Source organism: Myotis nattereri, assembly GCF_964212035.1.
Source record: "Myotis nattereri genome assembly, chromosome: 1".
NCBI classification, from domain to species: Eukaryota; Metazoa; Chordata; class Mammalia; order Chiroptera; family Vespertilionidae; genus Myotis; species Myotis nattereri.
Genome location: NC_138075.1, coordinates 31,944,396 through 31,961,119, shown reverse-complemented (window position 1 = coordinate 31,961,119; position 16,724 = coordinate 31,944,396). Strand labels below are relative to the sequence as shown.

Below are 16,724 nucleotides of genomic sequence, written 5' to 3'. Positions count from 1 at the left end.
GCCCTGCTCTGTGTGTGACAGGGTGCGGCGCCCCAACCGCCCCCCACGGGCCCTGCTCTGTGTGTGACTGGGTAGAGCCATAACCTCCCCATCGGCCCTGCCCTGAGTGTGAGAGTGGCGGTGCCCCAACCCCCTGATTGGCCCTGCTCTGTGTGTGATGGGGTAGAGCCATAACCTCCCCATCGACCCTGCCTTGAGTGTGACGGGGGCGGTGCCCCAACCCCCGAATCGGCCCTAACCTGAGCATGACTGAGGGTGGCATCGCAACCTCCCAATCCACCCTGCTCTGTGCATGACAGGGGGCAACGCCCCAACTCCCCAATCAGCCCTGTTCTGAGCCTGACCGGGGCTGCACCTAGGGATTGGGCCTGCCCTCTGCCACCCGGGAGCAGGCCTAAGCCAGCAGGTCGTTATCTCCCGAGGGGTCCCAGACTGCGAGAGGGCACAGACCGGGCTGAGGGATCCCTCCTCCCTCCCCCCCCCCCCCCCGAGTGCACAAATTTTTGTGCACCGGGCCTCTAGTCCTATATAATAAAAGGCTAATATGCAAATCGACCGAATGGCAGAGCAATTGGTTGCTATGATGTGCACTGACCACCAGGGGGCAGACGCTCAACACAGGAGCTTCCCCTTGGTGGTTAGTGTGCTCCCATAGGGGCAGCACCTCTCAGCCCGAAGCCCTGAGGCGGGCTCACAGCTGGTGAATGCAGTGGTGGCGGGAGCTTCTCCCATCTCTGCGGCAGTGCTAAGGATGTCCTACTGCTGGCTTAAGCCATGGAGAGCAGGGCTAAGCCAGCAGTCTGACATCCCCCAAGGGCTCCTGGACTGCGAGAGGGGGCAGGCCCGGCTGAGGGATTACCCTCACAGTGCATGAATTACATGTACCAGGCCTCTAGTTAATAATAAATAATGCAGATATGGGTAGGTCAAGAAGAGAAGTGATATTATCAGAGCGATTATCTTAGAATACAAAGGATGACATGTAGACTGGGAGTGTGCTGTTTTGATAGAAATTGAGCTATTGATCAATAAAATGTGCATTTAAAATAATTTACCTATATCATCCTGGTACCCACAGAAGTACATGTTTTTAAAATAATTATCCTAAATTGTGGGTACAATTTTCAAGTATTTTTCCCATTAATGTATATTAACTGAATTCATTATCAAAGCTCTTGTCTCCTAACCATTTAGTTTGAGTCCTAAGCAACAAATTTAATTAGGTAATTCAAGCAAGATTCTGTACCCATACCACATACCTGAATTTGGACTTGTAAGAATCTGATTGTGATACAAACTCAAGTGAGAAATATTTCGAAGTCACTGCTTCGTTATGTAATAGTAGTGAGGTGATACAATACCTTTCATTGAGGACCTCGCCTGCCTTGGTAATACTGTGACAGCACAACAGGTGAGTGGGGGTCGGTGCTGCCATCCTGAGTCCAAAGGCAGTGAGTGATTTGCTGGAAAATCAAACTGGCACCTGCAGGACACATTCCCAAGGACTCAGTTTCCACTGAAGTTGAGATCTGGAATTTGTATATCATTTCCTAAGATTGAGACTCTTCTAACTCCCCAGTGTCCAGTGGGAGGCAGTGACCCAATAATCTACATCAGTGGTTCTCAACCTTGGGCTGCACATTTGAATCACCTGGGAATCTTTTTTTAAAATCCTGATTTCTGGGCCTCATCCTCCGGAAATTCTGTTTCTTTGTTACTAATGTTGTGGCCCCACCCCATAACAAAGAAACAGAATTTCTGGAGGATGAGGCCCAGAAATCAGGATTTTAAAAAGATTCCCAGGTGATTCTAATGTGCAGCCCAAGGTTGAGAACCACTGATCTACATTGTTAACAAGCGCCACCCCTTCCCTCCAGGTGACCCTGAAGTTTGGACCACGCTATCAGAATGACTGATCCAGATTTTTAAAACCATCTCCAGCGGTTCTCAACCTGTGGGTCGCGACCCCTTTTGGGGTCAAACGACCCTTTCACAGGGGTCGCCTAAATACATCCTGCATATCAGATATTTACATTACGATTCACAACAGTAGCAAAATTACAGTTATTAAGTAGCAACGAAAATAATTTTATGGTTGGGGGTCACCACAACATGAGGAACTGTATTAAAGGGTCGCGGCATTAGGAAGGTTGAGAACCACTCCAAACTCCTCATTTTACAAAGGGTCCACAAAGGTAAATGACTTGATTAAGGACTGGTAGCTAATTGGAAGATCTGCTCTTACCGCCCCCTTCACCCTCCACCCTCCACCCTCCACCCTCCACCCCCTCCACCCTCCACCCAGGACACAGAAATCCAGGAATGTTAGAACAGTTTCTCGTTGGAGTTAACCAGAAAAGCTTATTGCGGTGAGTTTGTGGCATTCCACCAATCTCCCCACCCCACCCGAGCCTCCCCCGGTCGCAAACCTGTATTCTGAGTTAGCTTCCCATTTAGACCATCTCTGATGCTCCAAAACATGGAAAGAAAAGTTGCCAGCGCCGGGCTGCCCGGGGCGTGCGGGGGGAGGCGGGCCGCTCCGCCCCCGGCGCTGGCGGGCGGGCTCGACACTGGCCGCCGAGCGGCGAGCGCGGGACTCGGCGGCCCAGGGCGGGCGGGGAAGACGCGGGGCGTGGTCTGCAGCTTTCCGGGCGCTCGGGAGCGGAGCGCGCCCCGCGGTGCCCCGAGCCTCCGGCTGGACCGAAAGAGCGTGGAGGAGACCGAGCCAAAGGGGCGATCGAGGGAGCCAGGCCGGCGGGGCGCCAACCTGGGCTGGCCCCAGCCCGCGCCCTCGCGGGGCAGCAGCGGGTGAGCGCGGCCGCGGGGCCCCCGCATCCCGTGGCGCCCGGGAGGGAGCGGGCTGCGGTGGGGCTGGAGGAACCGCCGGAGGGAGGGGAAGGGGCGGGGGCGAGGGAAGGAAGGTCCCCGAGCCGGGGGCGGGGGCGGCGAAGGACGGGAACCGGCCGGATGCCCGGGTCCGAGCCCGGCCACGGGAAACTTCGCCCGGGTGGGGAGAGCGGGGTGCGTGGAGGGCGCCGCAAACTTGTCAGCGGGCGGGGCGCTCCGGAATCGGAGCGAGCGCCGGCGGGTGGCGTTGGTCTCCCCGGCTTCTTTGTGTCACCTCCCGGCCCCAGCCCGCCGGTCCGCGGGGTTGGGGAAGGGGGCTGCGCCGGGCGCTCGCCCCTGGTCCTCCCGGTCGCCCCGGTCGGGCCCAGGCCCCGGCGCTCGGGTCCGCTGATTGTTCCCGTCCCCCGCGTCACGCCTGGGCGGGAAAGATTTTGAACGCCGCGTGAGAGCGCCCGGAGCCCGGAGCCGCGGCGCAGATTTGGCCAAATCGTGGGCGGCGCGAGGCTCGCCCCTGGGACCCGCGGACCGGCGGGCGGGGCGCACCCGGCTGGAGAGGGCGCGGGACCCGCGGCGGGCCCGGCAGCCGAGCGCTCGGACGGCCGGGTTGGCTCGGATTCTAATTCCGTTTTGATTGCTTGGGGTCTTTGTTGTCTGAAATTGCCTTGAGGGTCTGACGGTGGCACCTTCTCCTCCTCAGTTATTTTTCTAATGGTGGAAAAAAAAGCAAAGAAAAAAAAGCGGGCGGCGGGGAACTTGCGGGGAATCAGTGCTGCTCGCAACCGCACGAGTCCCCTCATTTGAGGGAGGTGGGGCGGTTGGGGAGTCCGGGCAGCATTGGCCTTTGTGCGCGCCTGTTATTTCCGAAAGTTGTTGTCTGCCCCTCCCCTAGTGGCGGGGAGCGTCGGAGCGCGCTGCCAGCAGGCACGGTTGTGCACAAGCACCAGCAAGCCCCAGCCAAACCGAGCAGGTTCTCTCTGGCCGCTCAAAACTTTGGCGTCAGTCTTTTCTTTTTAAAAGTTTGTGTGATTTCAGGCAACTTTCATTTGTTTTTTCTAAGAGTGTCCTTAGCTCCGGGGTCTCCCTTGCCGATGTGAAGTGGTGTGAAGATGTGTCCAGGAAAGGCTGGACCACGATGAGGGGTGGGGATTACAGTTGGTTACCTCTGGGGTCGCCGCCGTCGAGGCCGTGTAAACTCCAGGGAGAGTGTTCGCGATTACGAGATGGGACATTCGATGTGTTTTTAAACTTTAATGCATAACTCCTTGAGGTTTTTCTCTGGAAAACTCTGCTGAGACTCCCAAGGGCCTTATGCCCGCCCACCCACACCTAGGGTGAAGGGAACAGGTGTAACTAATCTTTATTAAGTTTTTTTTTCATAGTGAAGACTGGATAAGCCAAATAAGTTTAAAAAAATAAAGGAAAGAAAAAGGAAATTCTTAGTCCTTTATGCACATGTTTGAATTAAGGATCCTTATTGGGATTCAACAAGAGTCAGAATCAAACCACACTTTGAGTCAGCTTGGTCTTGTACATGAAGATTGTTTTATTAAAAAGTCAGGTGAATAAGTTTACCCAGTTAAACATTTTACAAGCATTTCAGTGCGTTAGTATTCTCTGTGTTTGCTGGATATTGCAGTCTGTTTAGAGAACTGAGTCACAAGGGTGTTATTCTTGGTAGCGTAAGGTGAAAGTTTAATGCAAAGCTCAGAAGTGGAATCAGTTGTGTCTTAATAAGTAAGGTACAGGGTGAAAGCAATTGATTCATTTGTCATTACTCATGTTTTAAATACAGATTTTCAATAACTTCACAAAATTACTTGTTCATTTACTCAAACAAGCTTTTACCATATGCCTTCCACTGTGCTGGACTCTGGGGTGCCAGATGATAATACCATTTATGGAATGCTTATTTTGTACCAGTAAACATGTTACATTCATCTAGTAAATATTTACTGAGTGCCTGCAACGTGCTAGCTGCTGGAGTTTAACGCACAGGAGGGCTGTGGTTCCTATGCTTATCTAGTGGGTAATCGGGCAGGACATAAAAAGCATTACCAAGCTAATCACAGGTTTCAGAATGTAAATCAGATCTCAGTGGCTTCCCGTCCCTTCTGAGTGGAAGTGGCCCCCAGAGTTTACCCCCATCTGGTCCTCCTCAGTCCCCCATCCTGTCACCTTTTTAATCTTATCTGCTGCTCTTCTTTCTCATACTTTCACAGCCAAACTAGCTTCTTTGCTGTTTGAGGACCTTTGGACTGGCTGTTTCCTCTGCCTGCAATACCCCCTGTCTAGCCCCCATAGCTGTATTGTTCTCTCTGACCTCCTTCACTTTTTTAAAAAAAAAAATATATTTTATTGATTTTTTACAGAGAGGAAGGAAGAGGGATAGAGAGTTAGAAACATCGATGAGAGAGAAACATCGATCAGCTGCCTCCTGCACACCCCCTACCGGGGATGTGCCCACAACCAAGGTACATGCTCTTGACCGGAATCAAACCTGGGACCCTTCGGTCCGCAGGCCGACGCTCTGTCCACTGAGCCAAACCAGTCAGGGCCTTCTTTACTCAAATCTTATTCTCAGCGAGGCTTCACTAAACCCAGGATTTAAAATCACCCCTCCACCCACGCCACTTTTGCAACTCCCATTCCCCCTTTCACAAGTTCTTTTTTTTTCCTTTCTCCACAGCATTTGTGACCATCTAACTAGTGCACTCCATATTTTACTCCTTTGTGTATGGCCTGTCTTCCCCCACTAGATTGCCTTCTCCATCAGTGCTGTTGTAATCACCGTTGTATCCTCAGAATCTGGAGCAGGGCCCGGTGTACAGTAGGTCCTTCAGAACTATTTGTTGAATGGATTTTGTTTGGTGGAAAGAAGGGAGCAACAGGATGCTGAGACACAGAGTAACCAGAGGTCCGTAAGTGAGTAGTAAGAAGGCTTCTCCGTGGCGGTGCGTGGATTTATTGGAGCTGAGGAATGGTCCTTGTGGCTGGGTACTGACAGCTGGCAGGAGAGGACTCCGTGAAGGTAGAGTGGCAATCAGGTGGAAGATGCAGGGCCTGAGTCCTCATATATGCCCTATTAGCGCTCTGTTGTGGTTTACAAAACTGGACATCAAGGAGATTAAGTAACTTTCTGAGGTTACACAGTAGGTGAATAGCACAGCTTAGGATAGGGAGCCAGGCTCTCAGACTTCAAAGCACCCACATTTGTCCACATTGTGTAACATCAGAAGACACAGTCCCTATTCTGATGGAGCTGTTCATCCAGTATTCTAGTGGGCAGCTAAGCCATTGAGGTGTACCGTGGCATGCTAGAAAAATGTATTCTGCGGGGGCTATGGTGTGAGGGGAGGACCTGATTCCACCTGGGAGTGGGGTGGGCCAAATTGGAAAAACAAAATAATAATAATAATGGTCGTTATGAGATATTTCAGGTTGGCTCCATTTTAACAAAGAAGTGATGTTAATGTTAAATGCCTGTTCTTCAGGGCTTCCCTGTGTTCATTTCTTTCCCCGTGGTTGATTTCATACCTATGTCATATGCCCCTTTTCCTCCTTTTACCAAATAAAGGATTGTGTCTGAAATAATGTAAAATCATGAATGTTTAAAGCCTGTAATACTTCATAAATTGTAGGTTATATTCTGCTTCCCCTCCTCGCCATGATGAAAAAGATCATCTATTCTCTGACAGATAACTTAAATATCTGCATGCATTAGGTAGCGTAGGCTAACTGCTATGTAACAAACAGTCCTGAAGTTGGTTATATGAGTGTATGTGTCACCCATCCAATAGTCCATCACTGATGTTTCTGGTAGGATTGCTCTCCTGGGCAGCTCCAAGCAGTGACTCAGGGACTATATTCCTTCCATGTTGTGGCCCTTCCACAAGGATTTTTTTTCCTGAGTGTAAATGTTAATTCTGGGGGCTGGGAAGCCCAAGATCAAGATGCTGGCAGGTTTGGTTCTGGGGGGACTGTCTTCTTGGCTTGCAGACGGCCACCTTTTCTGTGTCCTCACATGGCAGGGAGAATGTTCTTCCTTTTTGATTGTTATCTTAAATTGTCTACACTTTGCAGTTTTGGGTGATCATTTTAAAAACAGCTCTGTTGAGTATAATTGACATATGGTAGTCTGCACACATTTACAGTGTAAAATTGTTCTTTTTCTTTCTTTCTTTTTTTTTTTTTTACATATGTAGACCTGTAAAACTATTTCTTCCTCTGGTTCCTCCCTCCACCCTTATTCCCCTTCTCCAGATAACTAGAGACAGCTCTCTGACCCTATGGATTAGTTTGCATTTTTATTTTTATTTTTATGTTTTTTAAAATATATTTTATTGATTTTTTATAGAGAGGAAGGGAGAGAGATAGAGAGTTAGAAACATCGATGAGAGAGAAACATCGATCAGCTGCCTCCTGCACATCTCCTACTGGGGATATGCCCGCAACCCAGGTACATGCCCTTGACCGGAATCGAATCCGGGACCTTTCAGTCCGCATGCCGACGCTCTATCCACTGAGCCAAACCGGTTTCGGCTAGTTTGCATTTTTAGAATTTTATATAATGGTTCTCTTTTTTGTCCCGCTTCTTGCAATGAGTGCTTATTCACCATTCATATATCTTCTTTGTTCAAGTTCCTGTTTACATTTCTTGGCCCATTTTAAAAAAATAGAGTTGGTTGCTTTCTCTTTATTGAGTTTTGAGATTTTATATTTTCTGGATACAAGTCCTTTATCAGATACATCATTTGCAAATATTTACTTTCAATCTATTGCTTGTCTTACATTCTCTTAACAGTATCTTTGATGGTCAGAAGTTTTAAATTTTAATTAAGTTTATCAATTTAATCTTTTATGAATTGTGCTTTTGGTGTTGTACCAAAGAAATCTTTGCCTAATTCAAGGTCATAAAGATCCCCCCCGCCCAACTGTTTTCTATTTAATTGATTTTCACTCCGATCCTTATAATTTTTTTTTCTACTTAGTTTGGGTTTAATTTGCCTTTTTTCTAGTTTCTTTAGGTCATTGGTTTGTGACCTTTTTCTTTTCTGATGTAGGTGTTTCGTCCTGTAAATTTCTTCCTAAGTACTGCTTTATTGACATCTCACAAATTTTGATCTGATGTGATTTCATTTCAAAATACTTTTAAAAATTTCTTTTGATTTATTTTTTGACCCCGAGCCACCCAAGGAGTATATTACGTAGTTTCCAAATATCGGTGGATTTTCCAGAGATCTTCCACTTAATGATTTCTAATAGAATTACATTCTTGTCAAAGAGCATTCTTTCTATGGCTTGAGTCTTTTTTTACATTTATTGAGAAACATTTTGTGGCCCAAAATATAACTTATTTTGGTAAATGCTTCATGTGCACCTGAAAAGAATGTGTATCCTAGTTACACCGTGTCAGAGGAGCACGACTTACCACTGTTCATGTTAACCTTGACCACCTGGCTGCAGTGGTGTTCGTCAGGTTCCTGCACTGCCAAGTTACTCTTTTCTCTCCTCTGGACCGTACTTTTTGGGAAAGAAGTCGCTATGTGCAGCTCACACTTAAGCAGTGGAGAATTATGATCCATCTCCTTGAAGGGTGTTGCTTTTTCATCCAATGTGACAATCTCTGCCTTTTAATTTGTATGTTTAGGCCATTTAGAATGATTATTTATATGGTTAGGTATAAATCTTGCTATTTGTATTCTGTTTTTCTCACTGTTCTCAGTTTCTTTTGTCCACTTTTTCTTTCTTTCTTTGTTTTTATGGGATAATTTTGATCATTCTGTTTTCTCTCTGTTTGGCTAATTAGGTAGTCTTTATTTTGTTATTTAGTGGTTGCATTAGGGTTTTTAGCATACATCACAGTATACCTTCAAGTGTATTATATCATTTCATGTACAGCATGAAAACCTTGTAATAGTGTATTTTCATTTCTCTTCCTCTGACTTTTGGTGTATTGTTATACACGTTGTTTTTTGTCTGTTATAAACTCCACACTACATTATTATTTTTGTTTGAGCAATCATTTTTTAAGGGGATCTAAGTAATAATAGAGCCATATGTTTTTACCCATGCAGTTATACAGGTTATAATTTTATTTTACTGTTGTTAAATAAAAATAACAAATAATCACATACAGGGTAATTGGATTCATATGTTACAAGTTAGAATCTATTTTAAAGAAAAGTGAAATTCAGAAATCAGAGCCTCGTCATTTTCTTCAGTGAAATACCCTGCATTATTATTGAGTAGCTCATTGCTGTGACAGGGAGGCTGCCTCAGGATCCTGTGGGGCATCACGGCACTCAGAGCACCGGGGCTTGGGGAACCCCGACAGGCACTGCCAGTGCCACTCGCTTCCGGTCTTTCCTCTGAGCAGCATGAGGAGGAGGAGGTGGATGGGGAGAAGGAATCGGCTGCCCATGCTGACAATTTCCAGGCCCTGAGAAACTTTGAAAGATGAGTTTGAAAGCACTTCTTTCTTTTGATAGTGTTTGAGCTGAAAAATCACTCAGTGATGTCTCCTCAGGTCGAAGGAACACAGGTGACAAAAGTGAGCCACACGCTTCTGCTCGTTCGTGTTCATAGATTGGAAACTGCGGTCTGAGATGCAGCTCTTGTCTGTCTAGAATTTGCCTTCTCCTTGTTACTCTGGTTCCTGCTGACTTTTCATCTTCCTTTAGGTACTGCCAAGGCTTGCTGTTTGTCATCAGCGAGGAGCTACTCTCCATCTGGGTCTGTAAATGTCCCTCTATTCTGAATGTTAATACAGTACATTGACAAATATTCAATGATAAACGAGTAGAAAAACTCAGTGCATTCAACAGGTTAATTAATTTTATAAATATCTATTGCCTCTGGGCTCCAGCACATTGAACATGTATGTCCCTTGCCTTGAGAAAGCCAGCTGTCTAGTAAGAGAAAGCCCACAAGCAGCGGAACATGCACTCCAATGTGGTAATTTGTGATCTCTACAATGGCGACTCGAACAGGGCGGTGGGAGAAAGCTTAGAGCAGTGGTTCTCAAAAAGTGCCCGCCTAGGACCAGCAGCATCAAACCTACTGAATCGGAACCTTGAGGGTGGGGCCCAGCAACCTGTGTTTAACAAGCTTTCCAAGCGATTCTGATGCACACGCAAGGCTGTGAAACCACCAGCATGGAGGATTAGATCATCTGAGATTTCCCCCCCAGCTCCTAAATTCTATGAGTATCGGTAAGAAATGTGCTCCATTGTACTGTTGAACAAGTCCAGAAAGAGTCTGGAGGCTTTGGCTAGAAATAAATGATAAAGATTTATTCAAGGGTCTTAGGGTTTGCAAACCCTAGAAACAGAACTAGGCAAAACCCCAAATGTATTCTCAAGAAGAAAGAAAAGCTAGGAGTTCTTACAGTAAGAAGTACATCTGTGAGATGAACCAGTTCTGTATTCTTAGCCTCCGGATTGGTCCAGGATGGAAACTCAGATCGTCACAGGTATGGACAGTGATGCCAGGTGGCCTGGGTACCTGAGCATTGTTTCCTTAGTCGTTCAGGGGGGTAGTCAGAGGTTTGGTAAATATCCAGGTATTGATGCAGGACTGGGAAGTTCAAAAGTTTAAGTTCCCAGGCTAGTCAAAGCAAGAAGAGAATCCTTTCCTCACACCTCCACCTACTTGATTTTAATAATTTAGCAGCTTGACTATAGTGACTCCATTTACTCTGTCCCTCCGAGCTTTAGGGGCAGTGCTGGCACTAATGAAGTGTCAGGTAAAACATGAATTGCTGTGTGGGGGAAATAGACATGGGTAAAGTTACACCTGACACTGGAGAAATAGTAAATTAGATTTTAAAAATGTTTATTATGAAAAATTTTAATATATTCAAAAGCAGATATAATAGTGAAATGAACTTCTGTGTAAACATTACCTAGTCTTAATAATGATCAAATCCTGCTGATTTGGTTTTACCTATACCCTCACCTATCTCTGCATGCTGGATTATTATTATTATTTTTTAAATTAAAAAAATATTTTTATTGATTTCAGAGAGAAAGGGAGAGGGAGAGAGAGAGAGAAACATCAGTGATGGGAGAGAATTATTGATTGGCTACCTCCTGCCCACCCCCCACTGGGGATGGAGCCTGCAACTTGGGCTTGTACCCTTGACTGGAATCAACCCAGGACCCTTCAGTCTGCAGGCTGATGCTCTATCTACTTAGCCAAACCAGCTAGGGCTGCATGCTGGATTATTTTGAAGCAAATTCCATACATCATATAATTTCATTAATCAATAGATTTTAAATTATTTGAGCTATTAAGGTGCTAAAGATGAATTTGAAATGGAATCACATAGCTTTTTTTATGGTTACATAACAAATTATAAAGCTTACCTGAAGTTTATTTACACAAAAGATAAGTAAAACAAAACAGTAAAATTCATTAAAAATAAATATACTGATTATAACAGTAAAAACATTTTATCAAAACATTTTATGTACCATCATCATGATAGCAATATATACATTATACTTATAGATAATATTCTAGGCTAGTAAGAAAGAATATCCACCCATACACTGCCAAAATTGGAATACTGTGCCGGAACGAGGGGCCTGAAAGGAGAAAGTTAAATTAGAAAGGCAAATTAGCAAATTGGGAAGGGAGATGTTATAAGAAGTTTTTGCAGTTTTCTGGGCCAATTTTAATGCATTAAAAATTTACATTATAATAATACATTATAAATTCTCATTCATTTCAGCAATTATGTTGCCTCATTTGGAAAGAAAAGGTATTTAACATTTAGGGAGGAACAATACATCTTTAAAAAAAAAATCTCAGCATTCTGCACAGTCTTTTCATCAAGATTAGAGATGACCTGTTTAGTTAGAACTCAGGCTATCAGAGAGTTCATCATGTTTGGAGGAAGGGGGCAGAATTAATTCACACAGACATGTTTTCTCCCGCTCTGTCTTTGGAGTACAAGTTATGCTATCCTGAGGAGAAACTGATTGTATTATGACTAAAATGTTCACTTTTGGCTCTGTCTGACCCATTAATTAATGGGTCATACCACAGATGTTAGATAATTTTCATTTTAAAAATGCTAATTACTTAGAAGTAATTTTTACCTTAAGTGTAAATTGCAACAAAAGAAGTAAAGCTGAGCCCTGGCCGGCTTGTCCTGTATACCGAAAGGTCATAGGTTCAATTCCTGATCAAGGCACATAGCCAGGTTTTGGGTTTGCTCTTGTCGGGGAGCGTATGGGAGCAAACTGAATGATGTTTCTCTCTCACATTGATGTTTCTCTCTCTCTCTCTTCCCTCTCCCTCCCTCCTTTCCTCTCTCCTTCCCTACCTCTCTCTCTAAGAAAAAAAAAGTGTACATAAATCTTCAAATGTTATTAAATATTTTTAAAAAGAAGTAAAGCTGAAATAAGTCAGAGAAAGATAAATACCTATAATTTCATTTATATGTGGAACCTAAAAACTAAAATAAAGTAGAAAGAAACTCAGAGATGAAGTTAACAAACTGATGGTTGCCAGATGGGAGGGGAATTGGGGGCTGGGTGAACAGGTGATGGGATTAAGAAGTACAAATTGGCAGTTCCTAACACAGGCACGGTAATGTGAAGTACAGCATAGGGACTAGAGTCAGTAATCCTGTAATAGCTATGTATGGTGCCAGGTGGGTACTAGACTTATGGGGGAGGGGGAACCACTTCATAATTTATATAAATGTCTAACCACTATGCTGTATACCTGAAACTAATACAATATTGTATGTCAACTGTAGTTGAGAATTAAAAATAAATAAAGCTGTTCAAGACTGTTCCACATGCTTCCAAAAGAAATAAACAACCCACAGCTCAAATGCATCTAAGCTGTTAGTACTGTGATAGGCTATAGTCAGTGTATGATGAGATTGTTTGATAGGATAATGCATGCTAGAGCTTTTAGTTCAAAAATTGGAGCTAGCTATTCAGAAAAATTTTCTTTTAAAGAGGAAGGACTATTATAAATTCTGTTTATAAAAGAGTTAAAGGTGTGTTCATACTTGTACGTTAACAGAAAAAGATGACTAGCATTCTCTTGCTTGAATAGCCCTTGTAGTCACTCATTTGATGACACTAAGAATTTTTTCTCTGTTAATGGACTTGTGTTTAAAAGAAAGTCTGTTACCTTTGTAGTCTTTGTACTTTTTTCATTATAACAAGCTGCAACTCAGCTGGGTAATAATTACTTTTATAAATAGTGTTTAGTCCAGAACTGACTTTATATATCCTTTCGAGCCCAATGAAAGGAAACTCCCAAATGCTTATAACCACAGGCTGATGATTTGATTACAAGCCTGTGTTGGTGATGGTTTCTGAGACTTGGAAGGTGAACGCGCTCCTGTCTGAGTCATCCTGTTGTCTCGCTGTTGGCTGTGTGTTTTCTTAGCAACAGCTGCTGATTTGAGGTTTGAGGTTTGAGAGTATGTTTTAAAATGATCCCACATATTCTTTCAGCTTATATGTGCCTGTTAAACCCTGTATATTTACTGTTAATGTCATGTGTCCCACAAAAAGGAAAGATTTAATTGCAAATCATTTTTCTTCTGATCTGTTTCTCAGTGAGTTGGGGGCAGGGTAAGGAGAAATAGAAGTGAGTCTGGGAGATTGTGAACTTGCTGGTGTATGTCCCTGGCCTAGAGCAGAACCAAATGGCTTCCATGTACTGACGGGATAAATATAATTTACTAGGGTCTTGGTCTTGGGTAATACTCCTGTGTGTATCAGTATTAAAGAAACAAGTGAATTTTGGAAATGTCTGGTGTTGTGGAATGGTTAAGGACATAGCTTCTTTTTTAAAAAAATATATTTTTTTCAATATATTTTATTGATTTTCTACAGAGAGGAAGGGAGAGAGATAGAGTTAGAAACATCGATGAGAGAGAAACATCGATCAGCTGCCTCCTGCACATCTCCTACTGGGGATGTGCCCGCAACCCAGGTACATGCCCTTGACCGGAATCGAACCTGGGACCTTTCAGTCCACAGGCCGACGCTCCATCCACTGAGCCAAACCGGTTTTGGCTAAAAAAAAATATTTTTATTGATTTCAGAGAGGAAGGGAGAGGGAGAGAGAGAGAGAGAAAAACATCAGTGATGAGAGAGAATCGTTGATCGGCTGCCTTGTGCACACTCCCTACTAGGAATTGAGCCTGCAATCCATGCATGTGCCCTGCCCAGGAATTGAACCATGACCTCCTGGTCATGGGCCTGCGCTCAGCCACTGACCCACTCCGGCTGGGTGCAAATATTATTTTTATCGATGGAGAAATAGAGGCTCAGCAGGGGCCTGATATTATTGAAACATCTACCTTAATTTCAATGCACCTCTCACTTTTATCTTTCTCTTCAAGCTCTTTGGAGCCAGGGAGAGCCAGGGCTAGGAAGAATGAGTGTGCACTGAAGGCAGAGGCTGCTCTCTGGCATTTCCCATCAGTTTCCACACTCAGCCCCCCATTGCATCTTCTGTACCAGGAGGAGAGAGACACTAACCCTGGAACCCGGCTGTGGGAATTTGTTACCTGAGGAATGTCCAGGGAGTTTCACACTCAATCTTAATTCTCAAGTTCCAAGGTTACTTTCCTTTTAAAGATGCTTGAAAGGTGAAGTCCTTCAAGATTTTTTTCTCCTCTTGCTTCTGATGAAGTGGAAACATTTGGGTAGGAGCGGATACAACCTTTGTAAAATGAGCCTTGTTTTGGTTGAACTGGAGAGGATGAGAGGGGCCAGTGAATGAAGCTTTTCTCCTCAGTGATACCCCTTCACTAGATGATGAGATGTGGAATCTGAGGTCAAGCTCCTGGATGCAGATAAAAATTAAGTCTGGCAAGACTTGGAGCACTTTTTACAAGTTTGTTTTTATTGTTACAGAAATCCAGCAGCACACATGTTTAAAAAGCAAAGGCCTCCCTCATGCAATTTTCACTTTCCATTTCTGCGGGCTCTGTCCCTGGAGATCCTCGTTATGGGAGAGGGGCATGTTTATCCCATTCGAGTGTTTACGAACACTTGGAACCCTGACAGAGCAGTAATTACGCAACGTGGTTAGAATTTGTGCTTTTTCCTTTTTACCTAGACATTTGGCATTAGGGGACATTGTTGAGGTTTCGTAAATATGGGTCCTTCTTTTAGGCTGTGTCCCGAGTCCCGGAAACCTGAAGTGGAACTTCAGTGCTCTTGATCGCCTTTCCAATCAGTGACATACCTGGGGTTAGCATTTAGATACCTGAGCTTCTTGCCCGCTGCTGAACCAGTTCTGGGAGTTAATTTATTACACAAGTTTGCCAGTTAACTGCCACCGCAACAGTGGGCAAGGAGCACGTTTCATCAGATGTTTAACAGAGAGTTTATGTGAACATAGGCCCATTTTAGTTCAGTCACTATATTAATCTGTTAACTACTTCTTATGTTGACTGATCATGTGATACGTGTTTTGGTACATTTCTCTATAGAGTCATGGGCTATGTGAGTAAATTAGAGCGGTCTTGCCTGGTAGGAAGTTTCTTTTAAGGACGTGGGATATGGAGCTCACATACTTCTGTTCAGGCCGTTCTTGCCAGTAACTTGCAGTTTGGTCTTGGGCAAGTTATTTACCTTCTCTGTTTCCCTACATGGGGTAGAGAGTGTCTATCTTATGGACTTGTGAGGATAAAAGAGATGGTACATGCAAAATGCCTGGCACAAACGAAGTACTAAATAAACATTAACTCTTCTTGTTACTGTTTTATCGTTATTATCAAACAGGGAACCAACAAACTTGGTCACCTATCTAAGGAGAATTTACCTGTTCTTACTGCCCAGCTAACACAGGAGAGGCCACTGATATTTCACTTTTATTGCACTGTAGGTCGTCAGAAGGAATGTGCAAATATTGAGATAACGCTCTCTAATTAGATACAGATCTCAGTACTGGACTGAGTCAGCCGGCTTCTTCACGAAGGAATTTGGAGGAGCTTCAGCGAAAGGATTACACAGAGATTTTGTTTGTCGCAGTGGGCCTACTTCTTGAGATCCTTCAGTGGTTCTAGTTTTGCTTCTACTCAGGAAAATATGGTGGCATCCGGAAGATGTTTTTGGGGGAGTGTTGTAATTGTTGACTGATGGGGAGACATCGATTTAGGTGGCGTTTCTTTCTGAGGGTTTTATGTTAATGTGTTTTGGGAACTGGGATATTTCCAGGGGCAAGGATTTGAGAGAAGCGAAAAATATTCCTTAGAAACCTCAAAACTGTAGTCTGAAATTCCATGAAAAGAAAATTTAAGAATTTTGTATCCCGAGTTATTGGAAGTTGGAGGTCAGAAGGATTTATTCGTGTTTTTGGAAGTTTATCTTTACTGGAAGGTACATAATTTATAACTATTTTAATGAAGTAGCAGATACATTAAAGAAAAAGTAAGCTCAGAGGTAGACAAAAATAGTTAAAAAAACCCCCGAAAACTCCAGACAGATTTCGAATGGAGTCCCTGTACACGTCGCAACAACAAAGATAACTTAGTATACACAGCAGTGCATTCTGTTCTTTCCCTGAGATGATACCTCATGTCAGACCTTAAAATTGTGCTCATGGAAATGGCAAATATGTATCTTTAAGGAAAACTCAGAAACAATTAATTCTGGTTGTTTCTCTTCAGGTGAGGAATTTATGCCGTGTTTAGAAATGAAATGGAAACTACTTTGCAAGCTCTCCAGCAAGTCACGAGGGAGGCCCAGGAGAGGGGGTGACTTCACAAAGTTCTGGTTTCAGAAATCAAATCTGTGTTTCAGAGACACCCGCTCCATAGCTTGACTCGACAACAGTTGAACAGTTGAATACCTGTTAAAGAGCCGCAGGGCTGGCTGGCACCCTAGAAA

General features: G+C 44.2%; 1 protein-coding gene across 1 annotated transcript in view; it reads left to right on the top strand.

Moving 5' to 3' along the window:
- The first annotated feature begins 2,592 nt into the window (after positions 1–2,592).
- Positions 2,593–16,724, top strand: part of SYNE2 (spectrin repeat containing nuclear envelope protein 2) — a 310,564-nt gene continuing 296,432 nt past the window's right edge. The window contains exon 1 of the mRNA XM_081090284.1: positions 2,593–2,808. The gene's annotated coding sequence lies outside the window, so the exon portion shown is untranslated. The remainder of the gene's footprint in view (positions 2,809–16,724) is intronic.